The following is a 22,272-nucleotide window of genomic DNA, read 5'->3' as shown; positions in this document are numbered from 1 at the left end:
GGTTTGCACAAAAGTTATTGCATTTACTAACTAAGGGAAAGATTTTTGTCATTTTTATTGTTTTTTTTTAATGAGTAATGGCGGCGATCTGCGATTTTTTTTGTGGGACTGCGACATTGCGGCGGACAGATTGGACCCTTGACTGACATTTTTGACACTTTTGGGGGTACCAGTGACATTACTACAGTAATCAGTGCTTTACATATGCACTGTTACTGTAAAAATGACACTGGCAGGGAAGGGGTTAACTTTATTAGTAATCAAGGGGTTAAGTGTGTCCCTAGGGGCGATCTGTGATTTTTTTTGCGGGACTGCGACATTGTGGCGGACAGATCGGACCCTTGACTGACATTTTTGACACTTTTGGGGGTACCAGTGACATTACTACAGTAATCAGTGCTATACATATGCACTGTTACTGTAAAAATGACACTGGCAGGGAAGGGGTTAACTTTATTAGTAATCAAGGTGTTCAGTGTGTCCCTAGGAGCGTGCTTCTAACTGTAAAGGGGCGTGGCTAGTGATGTAACCACAGAGACATACGATCCTACATAGCAGGATTATATGATCTCTGCAGTTAGATCAGGGAGAATGGCAGGCGACTTTGTTTACATTAGCCGCCTGCCTTTCTCTCTCTGCACCGAGAGATCGCGAGTCAAACATGCGGACATGTCCGGGAATGAGCGGGGGTGGGAGCGCGCCATCGGCGGCGCACGCTCGCCCCCTAGAGGCTCTCAGGCGAACGACGTAGTACTACGTCACTTTGCCTGTACGTGGCTGACTGCCGCAGTAAATATACTGTGGGCGGTCGGCAAGTCATTGGAACAGGAAGACAGGAGAAATATTCTAACTGGGGCATCTGCTCTAGCGATAAATGTCACAAAGATTTTCCTTTTCTTTGGAAATATTTCCTCTCACTTCCTGTTGTGTCTTGGGGACAGAAAATGAATGGAAATCTTCCCAATGACCAGAGAAATGGCATTGCATACTTACAGATTTTAGACCTTGCCTATCTGCATGCAGCCTTTACACTTGGAACCCAGAGAGGAAAAAGTAATCTGTATGGCTAATACTGTTTGTGCTACCTGTATAGACACAGCAAAGTCGGAAGTTATGCCTCGTACACACGTACAGATCGTCGGCCGACCGATCGGCCATCTTTTGTCCAGGGCTGTCCTGTCCGCTGAAAAGTGCAAAAGACTTCACAAGAATTTTGTCCGCCGACTGCAGAAGTGATGTCATGTGATGGTTAACTTCCCCTGTGTTTTTTCTTCTCTGAGCATGCCAAGTCTTGCAAATCTGCTGATTGTCGGCCGAATTCTGTACTGACTGCGTCGGCCATTCTGGTGTTGGCCAACAAAAATTTTAATGCCTGCACGACAGATTCTTTTAGGCCGAAACTGCGCTGTCGGCTGTCGGAAGCATCATACTAACAAGCCTACAATCGGCCGATCGGTTGTCGGCCGAATCTTTACGGCCGACAATCGGTACGTGTGTACGGGGCTTTAGCCATATATCTTATAATGTGCAGACATCTAGAAACCAATAGCAGTGCTCATTAGAGTTGAGTGAATGCACCTGGGCTCACCTTATGGACTGTCCACCAAACCCATCGTAAAGTCCAAAAATTAAAAACTTAAAGTTAAACTCCACAGAAAAGGAATTAGGGAATGTCAAAGGCCATGGGAAGCTGGGCAATGCCATGGAAGACATGTACCAATTCAAAATTGCATTTAAAAAATAACATTCAGCAGAGAGAGAGAGAGTCCTCCTTTTTATGTGAGCTTTTCAATCGTGTGTTTGGGAGTTGTCTTTAAGCTGTATGTGGTGTTATTTAACAGTAGGATTTTCATGGAGCATGTTATCAACACTATACACTGGCAACACATATTAAGCATGTGTAAAAGATTTTTTTCTAAAATCGCTCCCCGTGGAGAAAGAATGGCGGTCTGCCATTATAAACACGACAAACCGCTGTTCTGTCAGTTATGAACAAAGGGATTCCTGTGTCCCTTTTATTTAGGGACATAGGTCTCTGTGTTCATGCAGCAAGCCCATCCCCTACACAGTTAGAAAGCATCCCCTAGGGACACATTTAACCCTTTGATCGCCCCTAGAGTTAACTGCCAGTGTCATTAGTACAGTAACAGTACATACTTTTAGCACTGATTACTGTAGTAATGTCACTGGTTCCCTCAAAAGTGTCAAAAATGTCATTTAGGGGTCCGATCTGTCTGCCCCAATGTCGCAGTCCCGCTAAGAATCGCTGATCATCGCCATTACTAGTAAATAATAAATAAATAAATAAATAAAAATGACATAAATCTTTTCCCTAGTTTGTAGATGCGATAACTTTTGCTCAAACCAATCAATATACGCTTATTGTGTTTTTGTTTTGTTTTTACCAAAAATATGTAGCAGAATAAAAATTGGCCTAAAATGATGAAGAAATTTGATTTAAAATTTTTTTTATTGGGAAATCTTATATACAGTGCCTTGTGAAAGTATTCGGCCCCCTTGAACTTTTCGACCTTTTGCCACATTTCAGGCTTCAAACATAAAGATATAAAACTGTAATTTTTTGTGAAGAATCAATAACAAGTGGGACACAATCATGAAGTGGAACGAAATTTATTGGATATTTCAAACTTTTTTAACAAATAAAAAACTGAAAAATTGGGCGTGCAGAATTATTCAGCCCCCTTGAGTTAATACTTTGTAGCGCCACCTTTTTCTGCGATTACAGCTGTAAGTCGCTTGGGGTATGTCTCTATCAGTTTTGCACATCGAGCAACTGAAATTTTTGCCCATTCATCTTTGCAAAACAGCTCGAGCTCAGTGAGGTTGGATGGAGAGTGTTTGTGAACAGCAGTTTTCAGTTCTTTCCACAGATTCTCGATTGGATTCAGGTCTGGACTTTGACTTGGCCATTCTAACACCTGGATATGTTTATTTGTGAACCATTCCATTGTAGATTTTGCTTTATGTTTTGGATCATTGTCTTGTTGGAAGACAAATCTCCATCCCAGTCTCAGGTCTTTTGCAGACTCCATCAGGTTTTCTTCCAGAATGGTCCTGTATTTGGCTCCATCCATCTTCCCTGTCCCTGCTGAAGAAAAACAGGCCCAAACCATGATGCTGCCACCACCACCATGTTTGACAGTGGGAATGGTGTGTTCAGGGTGATGAGCTGTGTTGCTTTTACGCCAAACATAACGTTTTGCATTGTTGCCAAAAAGTTTGATTTTGGTTTCATCTGACCAGAGCACCTTCTTCCATGTGTTTCGTGTGTCTCCCAGGTGGCTTGTGGCAAATTTTAAACAACACTTTTTATGGATATCTTTAAGAAATGGCTTTCTTCTTGCCACTCTTCCATAAAGGCCAGATTTGTGCAGTATACGACTGATTGTTGTCCTATGGACAGAGTCTCCCACCTCAGCTGTAGATCTCTGCAGTTCATCCAGAGTGATCATGGGCCTCTTGGCTGCATCTCTGATCAGTCTTCTCCTTGTATGAGCTGAAAGTTTAGAGGGACGGCCAGGTCCTCATAGATTTGCAGTGGTCTGATACTCCTTCCATTTCAATATTATCGCTTGCACAGTGCTCCTTGGGATGGTTAAAGCTTGGGAAATCTTTTTGTATCCAAATCCGGCTTTAAACTTCTCCACAACAGTATCTCGGACCTGCCTGGTGTGTTCCTTGTTCTTCATGATGCTCTCTGTGCTTTAAACGGACCTCTGAGACTATCACAGTGCAGGTGCATTTATACGGAGACTTGATTACACACAGGTGGATTCTATTTATCATCATTAGTCATTTAGGTCAACATTGGATCATTCAGAGATCCTCACTGAACTTCTGGAGAGAGTTTGCTGCACTGAAAGTAAAGTTTTTTTATTTTTTTTTTTATTTGTTAACAAAGTTTAAAATATCCAATAAATTTTGTTCCACTTCATGATTGTGTCCCACTTGTTGTTGATTCTTCACAAAAAATTACAGTTTTATATCTTTATGTTTGAAGCCTGAAATGTGGCAAAAGGTCGAAAAGTTCAAGGGGGCCGAATACTTTCGCAAGGCACTGTAGCAGAAAGTAAAAAATACAGTTTTTTTTCTTTAGAATTGTCGCTCTTATATTGTTTATAAAATGCAGAGGTGATCAAATACCACCAAAAGAAAGCTCTATTTGTGGGGGAAAAAGCACATCAATTTTCTTTGGGTACAGTGTCGCACAACTGCGCAATTGTCAGTTAAAGCAACGCAGTGCCGTATTGCAAAAAAAAAAAAGGCCTGGTCATTAAAGGGGAAAAAAACTTCCGGTCCAGAAGTGTTTAAAAAATGCTAGTGGTTTGGTCCCTCTGTTGACCTACTGGCTTATTGTATGTATGGTCAAAAATAACAAATATATATGTGACATGTCCACAAAAGAACGCTGTACTCTTTCATTTTTGTTTCTGCATACTGATTGTGATATAATTTACCTGCAATTAACATCAAGCAAAAAACTTCCTTTGTTGGGCTTCCAACACTAAAATTGTAAACAACAATGTCTTGCTGTCTTGCATGTGTATTTGCACCCTGAATATAGGACCTCATCTCACCTATATAACACCTCCTCACTGCTACATTCACAGATTCTCAAGCCAGCCAGTGTCACCCTCTCCCATTGTACACAACTCACTGTTGGCAAGGGCTGCCAGCACTCATGGAAAATGTAAAGTTGTGGATACCTGTACATCGCAGCAAAGTGAGATTGGGTGCCACAGATTGGGCCGGTACAAGGGGTGGGTGGGAGTGACATCTGCCCTGGGCGGTGTCCATATCTGTGATGAGGGGGGCGCACTGTGAGCTCCTGCCTTCCCCTGCCCGACAGGGGTGAATGTCATTCTCCCTCCTGTTGCTGCACAATGTATGATCCCCGGACTACTCCATTCCAGCCACTTTCTGCCTTATCTCTCCTTCAGCTGTTACTCACTCTACTTCTTACAAGCTTACTACCCAGGCTCCCCGCCCCAACCCCCCCCCCCCCCCCCCCCTCCCGCCTATTCACTCTCTTATCCCTAAAAACCTGTGCACTGCGGTTTGGTCACGGTGTAAGTGTATCTGCGTTTTACCTGGGTTTTAGGTGCACTTCTATTGAATTTCTATTACAAAGTGCGTTTTCATGAAAGCGCATCAAAGTTCTGCATGCTGCATCTTTTCACTGTGCAATAGAATTCAATAGAAATGCACCTAAAATCCAGGTAAAATGCACATACACTTACACTATGACCAAACCGCAGTGCCCCAGTGTGACCCCACTAGAAGGCTATTCACACCTTTGCATGTCAGTCACAAAATTGTGGCTTTCCTGACACACACACAGAAACACACTGTCCATTAGCAGACGTGCGACAGTGCCATTAATTGTTAATGGCACCCCAAACATCTGCTAACACATGCATTTTCACATGCACCAAACCACATGGTGTCTCAAAAGTGAAACATCAGGGGTCTGTTTAGAGCCCTGATATTTCATCAAAGCCCCCCAACAGGGCAGATAGAAATGTAAAAAGTGTGTATGTATATATATATATATATAAATATATATATATACATATATATAGTACATATAAATTCTCAAAACAATATAAATAATGTAAAACATTTGTAAAAAATAAACAATTAAGGGCTTGTTCACACATGTTTTGGTCTCTGAAAAGCAACCAGCATTCAGATTGCTCTTCAGAGAGGGTAAGGTAAGAGGTAAGGAGCCGTTGCCTCACCTCCTTACTGCTTGCAACAAACCTTACACCATTTTTAGCCCTATCAAAAGGTGGGGTGGAGGGGCGCAGCTTGCCACGTTTGCCCTGGGCTCTGAATAACCTTGTTCCGGCACTGGGTGGGGGGGGGGGGGCGCAGCTTGCCATGTTCACCATGGGCTCTGAATGACCTTGTTCGGGCACTGGGTGGGGGAGAGGGGCGCAGCTTGCCACATTCGCCCTGGGCACAGAATAACCTTATCCCGACACTGGGTGGGGGGAGGGGCACAGCTTGCCATGTTCACCATGGGCTCTAAATGACCTTGTTCCAGCACTGGGTGGGGGAGAAGGGCGCAGCTTGCCACATTCGCCCTGGGCACTGAATGACCTTATCCCAGGACTGGGTGGGGGGGGGCGCAGCTTGCTACGTTCGCCCTGGGCACTGAATGACCTTATCCTGGCACTGGGTGGGGGGGGGGGGCGCAGCTTGCCACGTTCGCCCTGGGCACTTAATTACCTTTTTCTGGCACTGGGTGGGGGGGGGGGGCACAGCTTGCCACGTTCGCCCTGGGCACTGAATGACCTTGTCCCAGCACTGGCCACAGCCATTCTCCAGCAAAAGAAGAAACAATCCCAAAAGTTTACATGATGGTCTCTACAATGCTGGTGAAATTGTTAATGAACTCATAACCTAATTTAATTGGGGAAAGAGGGACTTCCAGGATGATGTTGTTATTTCAAGCTTATACATCTCTAATCATCCTGTGAATCTACAAGTGGCCCCCTAGAAATATTAATATACTGTACAAAGCAGTATGCAGCTGCTTGCAACTATCTTAGATGAAGGTATGTGCTTTGAATGCCATCCATATGCAATGACTTTTACACTGATAACATGGCATCCTTTTGCCTTTAAACCATCACTCATCGCAAACTGTTTTGGTTCAAAGAGCTAAAAGGTTTGAGGATGCCGGCTTATTGAGGATCAAGTTGCATCTGAGTTAACCAGATTTATTTTGCTCATTTAAGGTCTACTGTAAAGCATAGTTATTTAACAATGTTGGAAGAAAAGCATGGGATTAAAATGTTTACTATTTGCCTATTTTTCTAATGAGCTGTTTTTCTAATGCAGACTAGTTTTACATGGACTGATTAAAATATGGTTAATGCCTGATGTATAAAGTTTTCACCTGAAATTATACTTTAACCCTGCAGTAAAGAAGGTATGCATACTTAAATAATGGATGCTTCAATGGCACATGGACGGACCTAGACTTCAATTACATGTAAGTTAAAGAGTTACTTTAATTAGATTGCTACATACAAGCTGGGGGGGGGGGGGGTAAGTTGTCTTTACTGAACCCCCTCACAAAAGTGTTGCTATGTGAAAGAGTTAGATACAAGCAATCACTTTTTTTAACAGTCTGTTTTGTCATTATTCTGTACTCGTGACTGATTCCATGGCTTGTCCACATAAAGAAGGTTTCAGTATGACCTATCTGTGTCTATTATGGTCAATAAACTAGATTCTAAAGAGTAATCATTAAAGTACAGCATCATGAAGACTTATAGCATATAGGTGAACTTGCATATAAGTGCCTGACAAATGATTTATAATTCTGACCAGCCATTCATGTGATGCATACACCTCTTCTAGTTAGTAAAATAATGGTTTAGCTTGCTGGGTTAGCTGCCTTCATATAGGCCATAGATAATAATGCGGATCATTTTTTTTGGATAGGCTGGAGGCAGAGATCTGACACAAATCTAGGAAAAGAGCAGTGGTGGGATTCAGCCGGTTCGCACCGGTTCCATAGAAAGAGTTACCAAATTTTTGCAAGTTCGCAGAACCGCCTTGTGAGTTTGACCATATCATCCCCCTGATCCGCTGGGCTGACCGCTCTGCTGCTATCTCTGTCCTCTGTTGGCGCTGTCTCTCTGCAGGGAGGCGGCCGGAGCTCACACACTGCACTGGTTGCTAGGCTAGAGCCGCTTAGCGTCTAGCAGCCAGTGACGTCACCCCTTTCTCCTCCAGGCTGCCCCCTCCCAGACAGTCCCCGACTCCCCGCCTATTTGGCTCTAGTAGGAAAGGGTGGACCCGGGGCGCAGAGAAGTGCGCCCCGAGCCCACCCATTGTGTGACAATAGCAAATGAAAATTTGCTATTGTCACACAGATCCTCCTCGAGAAGGAGGCGGGACACGGGAGGACTCAAGGAGACGCGGGGACTGAAGAGAAGAAGCCGCCGTTACAACAGGTAAATAAAGTGCACTGGTCTGGGGGGCTTGGCAAGTTAGCTCGCTGTTCACTCTGCATTGAATGGGGCACGATGATCTCTGCATTGAAGGGGGCACGCAGCACGCTGGTCTCTGCATTGAAAGGGGGCACGAATGGTGATCTCTGCATTGAATGGGGCATGAATGATGATCTCTGCATTGAAGGGGGCATGAATGATGATCTCTGCATTGAAGGGGGCACGCAGCATGCTGGTCTCTGCATTAAAAGGGGGCACGAATGATGATCTCTTCATTGAAGGGGGCACGAATGATGATCTCTGCATTGAAGGGGGCACGCCGCACGCAGGTTTCTGCATTAAAAGGGGCATGAGCACAATGATCTCTGCATTGAAAGGGGGCACGCTGGTCTCTTTGCATTGAAAGGGGGGCACGCTGATCTCTGTGCATTGAAAGGGGGGCACACTGATCTCTGTGCATTTAAAGGGGGCACGCTGGTCACTGTGCATTGAAAGAGAGCACGCTGGTCTCTCTACATTGAAGGGGGGCACGCTGGTCACTGTGCATTGAAAGGGGGCACGCTGTTCACTGTGCATTGAATGGGGGGCACGCTGGTCTCTCTGCATTTAAAGGGGGCACGCTGGTCACTGTGCATTGAAAGGGGACACGCTGGTCACTGTGCATTGAAAGGGGGCACGCTGGTCTATCTACATTGAAAGGGGGCACGGCTGGTCACTGTGCATTGAAAGGGGGGCACGCTGGTCACTGTGCATTGAAAGGGGGCATGCTGGTCTCTCTACATTGAAAGGGGGCACGCTGGTCACTGTGCATTGAAAGGGGGGCACGCTGGTCTCTCTGCATTGAAAGGGGGCACGCTGGTCACTGTGTATTGAAAGGGGGCATGCTGGTCTCTCTACATTGAAAGGGGGCATGCTGATCACTGTGCATTGAAAGGGGGGCACACTGGTCACTGTGCATTGAAAGGGGGCACGCTGGTCACTTTGCATTGAAAGGGGGGCACACTGGTCACTGTGCATTGAAAGGGGGCACGCTGGTCACTGTGCATTGAAAGGGGGCACGCTGGTCACTGTGCATTGAAAGGGGGCACGCTGGTCTCTCTGCATTGAAAGGGGGCACGCTGGTCACTGGGCATTGAAAGGGGGCACGCTGGTCACTATGCATTGAAAGGGGGGCACACTGGTCACTGTGCATTGAAAGGGGGCACGCTGGTCACTGTGCATTGAAAGGGGGCACGCTGGTCACTGCATTGAAGGGGGCACGCTGGTCTCTCTGCATTGAAAGGGGGCACGTTGGTCACTGTGCATTGAAAGGGGGCACACTGGTCACTGTGCATTTAAAGGGGGCACGCTTGTCACTGTGCATTGAAAGGGGGCACACTGGTCATTCTGCATTGAAGGGGGCACGCTGGTCACTGTGCATTGAAAGTCGGAACTGGTTACTAAAATTTTTGAATCCCACCACTGGAAAAGAGGGTGCCATTTCTGGCTGCGCAATGTGCAAGAGTTGCATAAATCAAAAGAGTATTAAGGCTGACAAGTAAGTAAAACAGGAAAAATATCTGATGTTCAGTTATGTGTTTGCTTTCAGTTTGACTTTAATGTACTGTATGACTTTTTCACATTAGTTTGATCACATTCATATGTAGAAACTTGAAAATGTGTGCATTACATGATCTTGACCCTTGAACTCTGGCCATTTCTTAATCCTGACCCTTGAACTTTGTTACTTAATCCTAACACTTGAGCCTTGTGTTTTGCTTAATCGTGACTCTTGAACTTTGTGAGATATTTGACCCTGACCTCTCAACTCTGTACAACTCTGTGTGTTTCTTGATCCTGACCCCTGAATTTTGTGCATTCAATAATCCTGTCTCTAAATTCTCTCTTAATCTTGACCCCCTGAAATCTGTGTGTTACTTGATCCTGACTCCTGAACTCTCTGACTTATTCCTAAAGCCGGGTACACACTTTTCGACTTTTTCTGTTCAACCCGGCGGGTTGCCACTATACTAACTATGTGAGGTTAGTTCAGCAATCTCACCCACTGAGCTGTTGTGTTCTGACAGGGGAGCGCCCCCCCCCCCCCCACCAGAACACTCCGCTCAGCGCTCTCTGCCATTGGCTGAGAGCGCTGATCGGGAATCAGTCAACTGCTGGTTCTTCAGCATGCAGGTCTGACAGAAGCTGGCCAAACAGCCTGTCAGACAGACAGACATACACATGGGCCGAATGTCGGACATTTTTTCTTTTTTTTTTTAACCGGCAAATGTCTCTTGACATTCGGCTGTGTATACCCAATTTAAACCATACACTCTGTGTGTTTTGTGTGTGGGATCAGGTAATTTAGAACTATTCTATTGTTCTTGATTGCCTAATTATAGGCATATTACTCAGAGTGTAGGGGGGGGGGGGCTTCAAAATCATGTTTAATTTATAGTGATAGTCTTCTTCTTTAAGGATTTGTATTTCTGGGATAAATTAAGTAAGAAACATAGGTACAGATAACAGATAGTAATGTTAGTACATGACTACAATACACCCAGGTTTCTAGCAATGCATACATTCAAGATGTAGTAAATACAGTATCTCACAGAAGTGAGTACACCCCTCACATTTTTGTAAGTATTTCATTATATCTTTTCATGTGACAACACTGAAGAAATGACACTTTGCTACAATGTCAAGTAGTGAGTGTACAGCTTGTATAACAGTGTAAATTTGCTGTCCCCTCAAAATAACTCAAGACACAGCCATTAATGTCTAAACCGCTGGCAATAAAAGTGACTACACCCCTAAGTGAAAATGTCCAAATTGGGCACAATTAGCCATTTTTCCTCCCTGGTGTCATGTTAGTGTTACAAGGTCACAGGTGTGAATGGGGAGCAGGTGTGCTACATTTTGTGTTATCGCTCTCACTCTCTCATACTGGTCACTGGAAGTTCAACATGGCACCTCATGACAAAGAACTTTGAGGATCTGAAAAAAAGAATTATTGCTCTACCTAAAGATGGTTTAGGCTATAATACGATTGCCAAGACCCTGAAGCTGAGCTGCAGCACAGTGGCCAAGACCATACAACGGTATAACAGGACAGGTTTCACTCAGAAAAGGCCTCGCCATGGTCGACCAAAGTGGTTGACTGCATGTGCTCAGCGTCATATCCAGAGGTTGTCTTTGGGAAATAGACGTATGAGTGCTGCCGGCAATGTTGCAGAGGTTGAAGGGGGGGGGGGTGTCAGCCGGTCAGGGCTCAGACCATATGCCGCACACCGCATCAAAGTGGTCTGCATGGCTGTCATCCCAGAAGGAATCCTCTTCTAAAGATGATGCACAAGAAAGCCTGCAAACAGTTTGCTGAAGACAAGCAGACTAAGGACATGGATTACTGGAACCGTGTCCTGTGATCTGATGAGACCACGATAAACGTATTTGGTTCAGATGGTGTCAAGCATGCGTGGCGGCAACCAGGTGATGAGTACAAAGACAAGTGTGTCTTGCCTACAGTCAAGCATGGTGGTGGGAGTGTCCTAAAGACCTAAACCTTATTGAGCCTCTGTGGGGCATCCTCAAATGAAGGTGGAGGAGTGCAAGGTCTCTAAAATCCACCAGCTCCGTGACATCGTCATGGGGGAGTGGAAAAGGATTCCAGTGGCAACCTGTGAAGTTCTGGTGAACTCCATGCCCAAGAGGGTTAAGGCAGTGCTGGAAAATAAAGGTTGCCACACAAAATATAGACACTTTGGGCCCATATTGGACATTTTAACCTAGGAATGTACTCACTTTTTTTGCCAGAGGTTTAGACATTAATGGCTGTGTGTTGAGTTATTTCAAGGGGAAAGCAAATTTACACTGTTATACAAGCTATACACTCACCACTTTACATTGTAGCAAAGGGTTATTTCTTCAGTGTTGTCACATGAAAAGATATAATAAAATATGAGGGGTGTACTGACTTTTGTGAGATACTGTACACAATCCTAAATGGTTACAAATCAAGGCATTTTTCTAATAATGTTTCAGTTACCAAAAAAAAAAACTAAATACACCTTTAACATATACTTTGGGGATGCTAATTTTGCATACCCACTGAATATTTGGATAATGCCAACGTAACAGATAGCTCTGTTGTTAATCATAACATATGCATGTATCAAGGGTGTAATACAAGTCTAAGCAGATGCTGGGAAGAGAACACCTGCTCTTTGTTACTGGCAAAGTTCATTTGATGATCTCTTGGCTGGGTTTCCAGAATGATCATTCACTTCTGTGTCCCTTCCTTTAGACATAACAACATTAGTCTAAAACCTATGGCTGATGTCAAATCATATGATGCTGACCATATGGAACATTTATAAAAGCCACTTCTTTGTTTGCCCTAGACATACACAGAAAAGATGTGTCATGATGAAACACCTTCTCACGCAGTGTCAAGCTTTAAATATTAGTGGAAACTTTACTGCCTTTTATGGGAGTATTTAAGACTTGAATAATGATAATAATAACTAATGATTTTTTTTTCTGTTGAAGGCAAAAATGCTACATAAAACATTTCAAATGTGTTTGTAATAATAGGCAGAAATATAGCACAGAATGCAAGAACGAGCCCATTGGGTAAAATGTATTTTCTATCCTAGTATTGAGTCCTCCTAGACACATTGCCAGGAAAAATGTACTGATTGTCAGTAGCCTAAAGATCAGATGAGCCTGCAGTCCAACGATCCACTACAGTTTTTGTAGTTAAACCGCTTGCTGACCAGCTGCCGTAGTTTTACTGCGGCAGGTCAGCTCTGTCCCGTGAAACAATGTACCTGTACCCATTGGCCAAAGGGGGAGCCAATCAGTGGGTCACCTACATTTGCTCCCCGTGGAGACAGAACGGCGGTCTGCCGTTGTAAACACAGCAGACCACTGTTCTGTCAGTAATGAACACAGGGATCCCGTGTTCCTCTTATTTAGGAACACAGGTCTCTGTGTTCATGCAGCAACCCCATTTCCCCCACAGTTAGAAAGCACCTCCTAGGGACACATTTAACCGTTTGATCGCCCCTGGTGTTAACCACCTTCCCTGCCAGTGTCCTAAATACAGTAACAGTGCATATTTTAAGCTGATCGCTGTCATTACTAGTAAAAAAATAAATAAAAATTACATAAATCTTTCCCCTAGTTTGTAGATGCGATAACTTTTGTGCAAACTAATCAATAAACACTTATTGGGATTTTTCTTACCAAAAAGATGTAGCAGAATACAAATTGGTGTAAAATGATGAAAAAATTAGATTTCTACATGTTTTTTTATTGGGAATGTTTTATAGCAGAAAGTAAAAAATTTTGTTTTTTTTTTTCAGAATTTTCGCTCTTTTTTTGTTTATAGCGCAAAAAATAAAAATCACACAGGTGATCAAATACCACCAAAAGAGAGCTCTATTTATGGAGAAAAAAAAGGACATCAATTTTATTCAGGTACAGCATCACATGACCGCGCAATTGTCAGTTAAAATAACACAGTGCCGTATCGCAAAAAATGGCCTGGTCATTAAGGGGGTAAATCCCTCCAGTCCAAAAGTGGTTAATTTGGGCTTGTTTACAGACAAATATGTCTTGCTTTCAACCTGCCCTTAAAGTGGTTGCAGCCCTATAAAAAAGCATAATCAGTAGTATAGTGCTGTTGCAGTGTAATTTGTCCCTTTCTACGTTCTTAAAAACCTTGTTGATCCTTTCTGTTCCTATGTACCCCTGTGGGGGAACTGACCCCGGTGATCATGGCTGCTGATCCATTATACCATGGTCTGTTTATGTGCCTCCATCATCCTGCTGTGTATACAGTCTCTCCTCTCTCCTCCTCCCTTCCTGTCCGTCATTTCCTAGTCTGTGTGTGAGATCTGATCTCCGGCCAGCCCCCCCCCCCCTTTCTTCCTGTGTCTCTTCCGATGTAATACATAACACAATTACTTGTATGCTTTTTGTTTTAGCAAGATACTCAGTACAGTATGTCAGTTTTTTTTTAAAAGTATAATCCTAGATATCTTTTTGCACAGCTCCTCTTTGCAGTCACATGACCTCCCTCTGCTGGCTGACTGACATCAGTGGAGAATCTCAGTCCCTCCCACTTCTTCTTAGATTGAGTAAGGAGAGCAGAGAGAGATCACGTGACTGCATAGGGGAGCTGTGCAAAAAGCTATTTAGGAGTAAAATTTCAAAGAAATACAGACACGGCAGTTTATATCTTGCTAAATCAGAGATGATACAAATAATTGTGTTATGTGACTTTACAACCTCTTTAAGATCAGTTTTAAAGTGATTATGAAGTTCATTTTTTTAATTAAAATAATAAACAGGTTTAAATTTACCTGCTCTTTGCAATAGTGTTGAACAAAGCTGCCCCTGGGGACCCCTGCTGGCGATTCTGGCTCCTCCTCTTCTGTGTCTGGCCCCATAGTAAGCCTCTTGCTATGGGGGGCAGAAGTGCGAGCTATATCCCTAATCAGGCTGTGTGTATCTATAGACACACAGCATGACTTGGCTCCAATCCCTGCTCTCTGCTCTGGCACTGTGGCCTACTGAAGGTCCTTTTTTTAGGGTCCAGCATCACTCATAATCAGGGTTGAATGACACTTCTGCATCTCTGAGCCCACATTTAGTCGGCCTGAGTTCACATGGAATGTTGTAAAGAAACCCACTCATGCTAGTACTATTCTCTGCATCAGTAAGGTCTGACCACCAATGAAGAAGACCTGAAGAACACCAAGTGCATCATGTGACCAGTTGGAAGATAGCTGAGAAAAGGTATGTGGCTCTAGTGTGAGTCTTCTTGGGTGCCCTCAGCAGGAGGCAAGGGCCAGGAGTGCCGGTGGAGGACCCAAAAAGAGGAGGTTTGGGGCTGCTCTGTGCAAATCCACTGCACAGAGCAGGTAAGTATGACACGTTTGTTATTTAGAAAAATAATATCACTTTAATGTTTGATATGCGTTCACTCTCATGCATAGGAATTAATCGTCTAACTTTCTAATTCCTATTCGTAGACTCTCGTCTTCATACATTTACTTATTTATTATTTTACATTAAATATTGAATAAAGGATTGGACTTTTGCAGGCATCTACATCCTGGGTTGGACAACTCGTCGGTCGCAACTGTAGGTAGACTGCAACCGTGCCGCTGCTCCTGACTGCCCCCGCCACATTTCAGATCACAGGGGCATTCTACATTACAGGCAAGGCAAGTACTAGGTAAGGGGCCAGCCAGATGGGAACAGGAACAGTTAGTGAGCCGAGTCCCTGCCCAGCCAGCCCAGCAAATCATGGAGCTGTGCCTGTGTTAAAACAGCCACAGCAGAGACTAAGGAAAGAAGTGCTGCAAAACAGGTAACTTCAAGGGGTCAGTGCCACCTGAGACAGCAAGCTAATGACAGGTCTTTAGTGCTGGTCTGGCAGTGTTATAAAAGGCTGCTGCTTAAAATGCCAGAGATATCAACATTTATTTTTTATTATTATTATGGCAGCTGCCTGAGAGGGGGGAATTGGTAAATGGCTCAAATCTCTGCCCCTTGGGAATGTGAGCAAAGTTGTGTGTGTTCGTAACATGCAGGGAAATGTGCTGCTATTTAGCAGATGTGTGAGGGTGCAATATTTCTCAATGGTGCCCCCACACATCGTAAACTGCTTGTGTTTTAACACACATCAAAACTTATGGTGCCCTGTGGTTCAGGGCGATTTTCCAGGAGGGTCGGAGAATTATTTCCCCATGTTTTTTACAGATAGGGCAGCCCATTGATAATAATGGGCTGCCCTAGACACACAGCATGCAGTAGTATGAACAAAGGCTTAGGGCCCATTCACACTTGCCTGCACACTTATTCAGAGTGTTTTAGTGAGCGGGACAAAGTCCATTGTGGGCTGCAGTGATGTGAGCCAGAGAGCGGTGTGATGCATGTTTTATCACATTACACAGCTTCCTTTTTTTTATTTCACTTCATTCATGTCACCACACAGCAGCAGGGCAGTGCATTTCACCCCTGATGACGCTAACCTATAGCGAAACCGGTCGGGTGATCTAGACGTGACGAGACCACGCCCCCAACAAGCCGGCTCCTTAGACACTAACAGCGAGGGAGATGTTCGTTCGTTTCCAGCGTACCTGTAACTTATAAATGCCTTGAATTCACATCGCAAATGTGAGTGTTTTTATCTGCCTTTTATTATTAATAAATGCCTTATATACGGAGTTACACTATGTCCCTGTCCTAATTTATTTCCTACTATGTGGACATCGCCATTGAGAATATAAAGGAGACATCCTGTGGCCATCCTTGGCATTACACTTATGCTTTCTGTGGTCTACTCATTAATTTGAGAGACCTACCTGTTCTGGTAAGCAGCCATCTGTTTTCCCTGGGTGATTTGCACATCGGTGTCTACTATATTTTCACAAGGAATTGTGTGGATGCACTTTTTTGGGACCCTGTGGCACACCTTCTTGGATTTTCTTCTAATTTTTGTATGGACTTTATTGGGATTGAATTTAATTAATATCCTTATCTTTTCACTTCATTATAATTTGCACTTGATGATTTATGTTTATTTAATTATTGATTTACATTGGTGATATTCACATTTTTAAGGAACACTGATTAATTTCTTGTTACCTTTTTCCTCACACACACTTTGAGTGGTATATATAATTTTTTGTATTATATATTTCTTGTATATATATTTTTGGTGATTTCAGTATTCACTATATTTTAGCGCAGCACATTATCGTTCAATATTCACTTGGGGTTTTTTCTATGATTCCTTTGTGCAGCAGCTCACCCTACAATACTAATTTTTCACATAATTAATTATACTAGCGCAGAAATATCCACTTTTATATAGTGCATTTCACCTGCTATGTGGTGATATCCAGTGAGGTGCGATATTATGCAGCATGTCTGCATTTTATAACACCTTACTGCACCGCACCTCCGGGCTGCGTTGCAGCGAGAAGGGAGCACACTGAAAACAGCTGTTTTATATGTGCTATGTGCCCTAGCAGTGACTAGAATTATTTCAGAGGGGAAAAAAGCCAATCACTGCTCCAGTGTAAACAGGCCCTTACACACCACTGACCTCTGCGCTGTTTGTTACATTCCACTGACCCCTGTGTTATTTACTACTTATCGTTAAATTCTGGTTCACTTACTACTGACCTCTAAATTCTGGTTTACTAACTACTGACCTCTAAATTCTGGTTTACTAACTACTGACCTCTGCACTTCTCATGTCTATGCTCTGCATTACTTACTCCTGACCGCCAGAGTTACAAACTACTTACCCCTAAACTGTGCATTACATAGTACTGACCTCCAAACGCTGCATTATGTATTACTGACCTCTGCACTCCATGTTACATACTACTGACCTCGGAACTCAGCAGTACTTGCTACTGCCTCCTTAAACGTTTCAAACCTTCCTTTTTAATGGGGCCATGCTAGGTTATCTCCTAAAAAAAAAAGAAAAAGTGCACTACTGGTGACCACTGATCTCTTCTATGTCGTTCAAGTAAATCTCCACCTCTCCAAGGTTGCCTACCACTGATCTTCATGTTATATCTAGACTCCAAATTTTAAAAATTAATAAAATATAGTGTTATTTCAATGCCATATATTTAAATTACTGTAACATTATGTATGCTATGCTTCTTTGCATATTTTTTTCTGTTACATTATACTTTGTCCTGGAAATTTAGTTGTACATTAAACTAAAAAAAAGTTATTTGAAAAAAAAAAATATGAGTCTACGTACAGAGGCTTGTGGTGTTTCAGGAGAGAAAGGAAGTGAAAGGGTAATAGCGAAGGAATGAGGGAAATTGGGGGACACTCATTGTCCTTTCAGAAATGTAAAATATGTAAGCACTGCTGTTGTAGACTTAACGGTCTTTGAATTTTGAGAGGATCATGAGCAGCTTCACTTGGATGAAAAATGCATAATACATAATACAGATTGAAAACAGGTAAATAACCGGAAGAGCACTATGCCAACTTTGAATGACTGTGTCTATCAATGATCAAAGGGGAGGGCTGAGAGAAGGCGGTAGCAGGAAAAGTGTATAGGGATTCAAAAAAATGTTAAGAAAAAAGAAGGGGACATTGAGAATTTTAAGATAGGAATGAAGAATACATTTTTGAGGACCATTTAGCAGGCACACATTGCAGACTTACCGTGTTGAATGTGCCAGTTGGCAGAATAAAGGTAGGCATTGGTGAAAGGGACATATGACTATAAAACTGTTATTGCTGTGATAGAAAGCAGAGTCAAAGATCCAATCTGTAAAAACTTCTGAACAAGTTTGCATTCTTCTCAGGAACATCGCAGAAAAGAGAGGAGGGTATGATACATGAGTGTGAGTTTCAAAAATTCAAGACAGAGAGAAAATAATATGAAGGCAAATGTGTAACTCACAGTTGCTAATGGTAGCAGAGGGCCACTAGGCGAGGCCAAAGGAGGAAGAGTTTAGTGGAAGAATAATTATTAGTGGTTTGGAAAGGTAGATAGGAGGTGCTGAATTCCCAAGTGGTGTGAAGTTGGTCATTTGAAGTATGTTGTCACTGGGCAGGCAGCTGTCATATACAGACGGACCTCCAAGGTACTGAAACTGCAATAGGAGTGCCAAACCAGAAGACCGGAACCAAAAAGTATTTATTCAATTTAAAAAGTGTAAGCAAAACTTATATTCACTTTTTTACCTATCAACTTATATTTTACCTTACATGCAAGGCCATTTTAATGGGATAACATCTTTTTCTTTGCAAAGTGAGTTTTCACCACGTCACACTAGCTAAGGGAAAATTTCCTTGCACAGTGAAGAGTCTTTTTTGTCTTTAGTATCATTTAAAATAAAAAAAAAAAAAACATTTACTTACTAATAATTTTATATAAAACATGTTAGGCTGCAGTAAAAATATTGTTCTTGCAATGTCATTATATTATCCATGTCAAGCCAAAAAAAAAAACAAAGTGAACTTCCAATCTAAAAAATAGAATTTCTCACAGAATCTCACACCTGTCTGCATCCTTGTTGGAGAGATGTCTCTCAAATGGGGGCATAGACAAAAAATAAATAAAAAAATAAAAAAAGTAAACAGAACCTGGAGTTCCATTTTGATATGCATGACTTTTGAGGAGCAACTAACCATTTAAAAACATCAATATAAAAAGAAATGTGGCAGAGGAATGTGGTATACATCTTTTTGTGTGTAGGGATGACAAATCTAGGTCTTTAACTAAACCAGTAGAAGCTTATTTGGGGCTCAAATGTCCTGCTGAGGATAGAATACAGGGTTGAATACATCAATTTTTTTTAAAAAAAATTACTAATTTCATATTAAAATGTTATCTCGATTTCTCTAAAAAAACAAAAAAATGTTGTTTTAATATTTTTAGAAACCTGATGTGGTGGGTTCATCTGGCCGAACACTCTGCGATTGTCTGTGATCTCCTCCTTCATCCCACCTCTAAAACAGCAATTCTCTTTCTTATGGTTACAGCAGATTTTTGTTTGTTTGGTTTTTATAAACTATAAAAAAAATATTTAAAATTTTCCAAATTTGCTTGTATCTCTACCCAATGTCGAAGGTTGATTTCTGTACTGTTTGTAGTATAAAATAATATTCTTTTTCAAAATGTATCAGCTTCTTTGACCAGTCTTCATATGCTGTTGATGAATATATTTGTTTTTCAAAATATTTGGGTGTCTCGACTTGAACTCCAAAACGCTTTTGCACTTGCTGAACGCAAACTTAAGCCAGCCAGATTCAGCAGGGGCTGACTGAATTTGATCCATGTGCAGTAGGGAAAATAATCATTTGATCCTCTGCAGATTTTGTAAGTTTGCCCACTTACAAGGAAATGACGGGTCTATAATTTTTTATCATAGGTGTATTTTAAATGATAGAGACAGAATATTAACCAAAAAATCCAGAAAACACATGATATAAATGTTATAAATTGAGTTGCAGTTCAGTGAGTAAATAAATAATTTGATCCTCAAGCAAAACAGGACCTAATGCTTGGTGGAGAAACCCTTGTTGGCAGGCACAGGGGTAAGACGTTTCTTGTAGTTAATGACCAGGTTTGCACACATCTCAGGAGGGATTTTGGTCCACTCTTCAGATCTTCTCTAAATCCCTAAGGTTTCTTGGCTGTCACTTGACAAAGTTTCAGCTCCCTCCATAAATTTTCTATAGGATTAAGGTCTGGAGATGGGCTAGGCCACTCCATGACCTTAATGTGCTTCTTCTTGAACCACTCCTTTGTTGCCTTAGCAGTATGTTTTGGGTCACTGTCATGCTGAAAGACACATCCACGACCAATCTTCAGTGTTCTGGCTGAGGGAAAAAGGTTCCCATCCAAGATTTTACAATGCCATACCCCATCCATTGGCCCCTTAATGTGGCAAAGTCGGTCTGTACCTTTAGCAGAGAAACAGCCCCAAAGCATAATGTTTACCACCTCTGTGCTTGACTGTTAGGATCATAGTCAGCATTTTTCAGCGAGTCCCCCTCCACAAGCCGGCACATATAGAGTCATGCCTATCAACATCTAAATGATTCAGAGAAGGATTGGGAGAAAGTGCTGTGGTCAGATGAGACCAAAATTAAACCCTTTGGCAATACCTTGACACGCCTTGTTTGAAGGAAGAAAAATGTTGAATATGCCAACTTTGCCGTATTAAGGGGCCAATAGAAGTGGCCATGTTTTATAAAATCTTGCATGAAAACCTTCTTCCCTCAGCCAAAACAATGATGATGGGTGAGCAAATATGATCTACCTCTAAACTTCTGTACAAACACCCTGTCAGATTTTCTCTGCTTGATCAGTGCTGCAGGTTTTAGTGCTGAAAAGTGTATTCTAACAGCAGGGATGTCTCCCTGCTGTCAGAATACAATAGCTCAGTGGGCAGGATTCCTCTATCCACAACAAATGTATGGATAGGGGATTCAAGTCTTTTTTTTTGTTTTTTTTTTTGTTCAATCTGCTTGTTGAACAAAAAAAAAAAAAAATACACTCATCTACAGGCTGCCTAATCCTGGAGGGGTTTCTGATTGGCTGACCAAACACGTTTGATCTTGGTAAACAAGATGAAAAGACTCAACCTGCAGTTACTGAAAATCACAATTTGGTCAGTTTTAGAGTTTACAACCCTTGTTTCTTACAATAGACTAATAGTTACCAATTTGAATAGAATTAGACAAAAAATATTATTTAATAAACTGCAAAGTAAGCGAACAGAAGAAAAATCAAAATCAATATTTGGTGTGACTACCTTTTGGCTTCAAACCAGCATAAATTCTGCTAGGTGCAGTGTTTGTGCACACATTTGAAACACGATGCGGAAACAAGGCTAAGCTCCTCAGTTATGCATAAAAACATAGGAACTATGGTGCAGAAAAAGGGGAGAAGGTGCAATAGACTGATAAATCATAATTTAAAATATTTGGCTGTAGCAGGAGCCAGTTTGTTCCAAAAGGTTGGAGAGCCGTACAATAATGGGTGTCTGCAGGCAATAGTGAAGCATGGTGGAGGTTCCTTGCAAGTTTGGGGCTGCATTTCTTCAAATGGAGTTGGAGATTTGGCAAAAATCAATGGTGTGCTCAATGCTGAGAAATAAAGGCAGATACTTATCCATTATGCAATACTATCAGGGAGGTGTGTGATTGGCTCCAAATGTTTTCTACATTAGGAAACCACCCCTCCAGGCAAACTTGGCTTCGATTTATCCACTGTTATACGTGCCCCAATTTGGAGACTCTCAAAACTATAGTCAGGACCATAGTATACAGAGGAGCCTTGACAAGGCACTGTGGCTTTCACATATATTTTAATGGAACTAAACCCCCTGTCTTTGACAGGAACTGTTACAAAGGGCTAGCTAGTAAGTGTTCTTGGAATTTTTTGTTGTTTGTAATGTGCTAAGACCCTTACATTTGCACCCTACTGTAAAGGCTAGTTATAGATCGGGGTGGTTGCCGCTTATCTACAGAGCTTGTTGGCTGAATTGTGTGTGGGGATGCATGGGGTGTTTTTAGCTGCCATTGTGCTCTTGCTGGTTGTCCAATGTGTTTCTGTGCTTTTAGGGAGGAGTGGGCTCCCTCCAGCAAAACCTGCCCTTAATTTATCCACTGCTATATATGCTTCAACTTGGAGACTCTCAAAATTATAGAGTTAGGACCAAAGTATACTTGGGAGCTTTGACGAGGCGCTGTGGCTTTCACATATATTTGCAAATGTGTGCAACTAAATCCTCTG

This window comes from Pelophylax lessonae, assembly GCF_965119305.1.
Source record: "Pelophylax lessonae genome assembly, chromosome: 3".
In the NCBI taxonomy this organism is placed as follows: Eukaryota; Metazoa; Chordata; class Amphibia; order Anura; family Ranidae; genus Pelophylax; species Pelophylax lessonae.
The sequence above is the reverse complement of the archived record's forward strand: the minus strand, read 5'-3'. Positions refer to the sequence as shown.